The sequence below is a fragment of the Pogoniulus pusillus genome, chromosome 17, assembly GCF_015220805.1.
Source record: "Pogoniulus pusillus isolate bPogPus1 chromosome 17, bPogPus1.pri, whole genome shotgun sequence".
Classification (NCBI taxonomy): domain Eukaryota; kingdom Metazoa; phylum Chordata; class Aves; order Piciformes; family Lybiidae; genus Pogoniulus; species Pogoniulus pusillus.
The window spans coordinates 576,395-580,392 of record NC_087280.1 but is presented as its reverse complement, the minus strand read 5'-3'; positions in this window follow the sequence as shown (position 1 = coordinate 580,392).

Sequence of the window (3,998 nt, the reverse complement as noted above, 5' to 3'; positions counted from 1 at the left end):
TCCCAGGCCCCAGCCTTTGCAGGGAGCTCCCAGACCCCAGCCTTTGCAGTGAGCTCCCAGACCCCAGCCTTTGCAGGGAGCTCCCAGACCCCAGCCTTTGCAGGGGACTCCCAGGCCCCAGCCTTTGCAGTGAGCTCCCAGACTCCAGCCTCTGCAGGGAGCTCCCCAGACCCCAGCCTCTGCAGGGAGCTCCCCAGACCCCAGCCTCTGCAGGGAGCTCCCCAGACCCCAGCCTCTGCAGGGAGCTCCCCAGACCCCAGCCTCTGCAGGGAGCTCCCCAGACCCCAGCCTCTGCAGGGAGCTCCCCAGACCCCAGCCTTTGCAGGGAGCTCCCCAGACCCCAGCCTCTGCAGGGAGCTCCCCAGGCCCCAGCCTTTGCAGGGAGCTCCCCAGACCCCAGCCTTTGCAGAGGTCTTTGCAGGTCCAGGGATGCCCTTCTGCCCCTACTCTCAGCACTGCTCAGGCCACCCCTGGAGTGCTGTGTCCAGTTCTGGGCTCCTCTGTTGCAGAGAGATGTTGAGGTGCTGGAAGGTGTTGAGAGAAGGGTAGCAAGGTTGGGGAGGGGCCTGGAGCACAGCCCTGTGAGGAGAGGCTGAGGGAGCTGGGGGGGTGCAGCCTGCAGCAGAGGAGGCTCAGGGCAGAGCTCATTGCTGCCTGCAGCTGCCTGCAGGGACGCTGTAGCCAGCTGGGGCTGGGCTCTGCTGCCAGGCAGCCAGCAACAGGAGAAGGGCACACAGCCTGGAGCTGTGCCAGGGGAGGTCTAGGCTGGATGTGAGGAGGAAGTTGTTGGCAGAGAGAGTGATTGGCATTGGAATGGGCTGCCCAGGGAGGTGGTGGAGTGGCCGTGGCTGGAGGTGTTTAAAAGGAGGCTGCATGAGGCACTTAGTGCCAGGGGTTAGTTAATTAGAAGGTGTTGGGTGCTAGGTTGGACTCGATGAGCTTGAAGGTCTCTCCCCACCTGGTTAATTCTGTGATTCTGTGATACAGGCCCTGGCCTTTGCAGGGGACTCCCCAGGCCCTGGCCTTCGTGGGCTGCTGGGAGGCAGCCAGGCCTCAGCCTTCGTGGGGCTGTGGGGGCAGCCAGGCATGCAGAGGGAGCCATCAGAGGGCAAGAGGGGCTCTGGCAGGGCGGCTGCTGCCAGAGAGACTCTGGGTGAGAGGCGCTGCTGGCGGTGGGGGCAAAGTCAGCAGGGCTGCAAAGCAGTGCCCAGCACAGCCCCTTGCTCGAGGATGAGATTTTCCAGGCTGGATTCTTTCCCTGAAAATGCATCTGTCCTGCGCAGTGGGTGCTGGTCGGTGATGCCATGGCTGTTGGGCAGGGATCTGCAGGGACTGCAGAGGTGAGCCCAGCATGAGGGCTGCAGGGATGTGGGTGCTTTGCTCTACACTGTGTCCCCTCTCATCCCATCATGGAATCATGGAACTGTGGAATCACTAAGGCTGGAAAAGATCATAGAACCTAAGGTCACTCTAAGGTCATAGAGCCATAGAATGGGCTGGGTTGGGAGGGACCTCCAAAGCTCATCCAGTCCAACTCCTGCCCTCAGCCCAAGCATCCTCCACCAGACCAGGCTGCCCAGAGCCCTGTCCAGCCTCACTTTGAACAGCTCCAGCCATGGGGCCTCAACTATCTCCCTGGGCAGCCTGCTGCAGTGTCTCAGCAGCCTCCTGCTGCAGAACTTGTTCCTCACATCCACCCTCAATCTGCTCTGCTCTCATTTCAAACCATTGCCCCTGCTGCTGTCCCTGCAGGCCTTTGGGCATAGTCCCTCTGCAGCCTGCTTGCAGCCCCTGCAGACACTGGCAGGCAGCTCTGAGGTCTGCCTGGAGCCTTCTCCTCTCCAGGCTGTACACTCCCAGCCCCTTCAGCCTGTCCTCATAGCAGAGCTGCCTCAACCCCCTGAGCATTTCTGTGGCCTCCCCTGGACCTGCTCCATCAGGTTCATGCCCAAGAGTCCAGCAGGAGCAGGGACTGGTAGCAGCCAGTGCTGGCATCAGGCCCCTGCTGCTGCCCGCTCTCGGTGTTCACACACCGTGGTCGGAGCAGGGCAGAAGGAATCATAGCTCATGCCAGGGCCCAGGGCTTCCCCTCATCAAACTCTGTGTTCTGTGGTTTGAGGGCTTTTGCCAAGCTTTCGGCTGGAGCTGAAGGCTTTGGTGCTGGGTGTCCAAGGTGCCAACCTACACAAACGCATCAAAGCAGTCCACTTTCAGCTCGTCGGGCGTTGCTGGGGCTGAGGAGTGGGAAGAGATGGTGCTTTGGCTTGCTGCCCCAAAGCTCCAGGGGATGAGGCTTGGGGTGCCCTGGGGTTGGAGGCAGGTGCCTCACTGTGCTCACTGTGCCCGCTGTGCCCTGCTTCACCAAGCCGAGCGTCCCCTGTGTGGGCACAGCGCTGGGGAGCTGCTGCCCGTTGGTGTTGTAGCCCCAGCCTCAGGAGGGCAGGAATGTCTCTGGGCTGTGGGGCCATGCCTGGCCTGCCCATCAGCAGTGCCCCGAGACGAGCGGCGTGGTTGGAGCAGCCTCCTTCAGGGTGCTGCTTCATTTAACTCTCATCCTCCCCTGACCTGCTAATCCCTCTCATTATCCACATGACCGAGGAGCAGCCTCCAGTGCTGGCAACGGCTTGCACAGAGCAGGCTGCACCCTTGGCACCTCCAGGAGAGCGTGGGTCCTCCTCAGCCTGGGGAGAGGGGAGGCTGCAGTCAGCAGGAGGTCTCCTCTGCGCTTGGCAGGCTGAGCTGTCCCCCGTGTCAGGCAGCAGCATGCAGACTCTGAGGATGGAGGTGTCCCATGCTGTCCTCCCTGGTGCTCAGCACCACAGGTCCTGGAGAACAGCATGGGGGAGGAGGGAGTCTGCAAGGGGTCATCGCCCTACCCATGGCCACATCCTGCCATTGCTGAGGTGCAGAGGGCTGCCTCAGGGGGGACCCGTGGGAGCAGGGAGCACTCTGGGGAAAGGAGATGACAAAGGAGCCAAGAAAGGTTTTTTCCTAGACCCATGGCTGCCACCGTGGCAGTGCCACATCCCTGCTGGGGCAAGGCTGGTGCTGTATGTGCCCTCGGGCTGACTCCAGCAGGCGCTGGGCAGTGCCGGCAGCAGGGGAGCTGAGCCATGCCACTGCAGTGGGACTGCTCGCTTGGCCCTTCCAAAGCAGCAGGTGCTGTGCTCGCTGGTCCTGCTGCCAGGGGTGTCTCCGTGCCACTGACTTGACAAGGTCCCCAGCATGCAGCAAGGCTGGGCTTTGGTGGCCATCAGGAAAACAGAGGGCCTTTGCCCTTGGGAGACTTTGGGTGGTGCTTGCTGCCATGCCTGCCACTGGCACAGGTTGCCCAGGGAGGTGTGCAGGACCAGGCTGGATAAGGCCTTGAGTGACCTGTTCTAGTGGGAAGTGTCCCTGCTTTGAGGTCCCTTCCAACTTAAACCATTCTGTGATTCTATGGCCTAGGACAGGGCTGGAAGCTGCCCACTTGCTCTGTTTTGAGGGTGGCTCTTCTTGACTATCTAGATGCTCAACAGCAAGGTCTGGGACTGCTTCTAACCAAAATGTGGTCCCTGAGGTCTTTTTATTAGGTATGAAGAGAGTTTGGCAGAGGATGAAGAGCTTCTGGTCTGGAGAGGCTGTGGTGATGGTCTGCTGAGCAAGATGGGACACAGCTCCTCTGCCTCACAGCACCTGGCTGGAGGATCCTAGCTTGGGCAACCTGGGTTTGCTGACACCCAGAGGAGCCTGGGCTGGACCATGGCCATGACGCAACTTGACCTAGGCCACTGAGTGTCATCAGTGTCCTGAGCCCTCCTGTGTGGTCCTGTCATCTGTGTGGATGATCAGAGGGCTGGAGCTGCTCTCCTGCAGAGACAGGCTGAGAGAGTTGGGGCTGTTCAGTCTGGAGAAGAGAAGGCTCTGAGGAGACCTTATTGTGGCCTTCTGGGATCTGAAGGAGGCCTACAGGAAAGCTGGGGAGGGACATTTTAGGATGTCAGGACTAGGGCAATGGA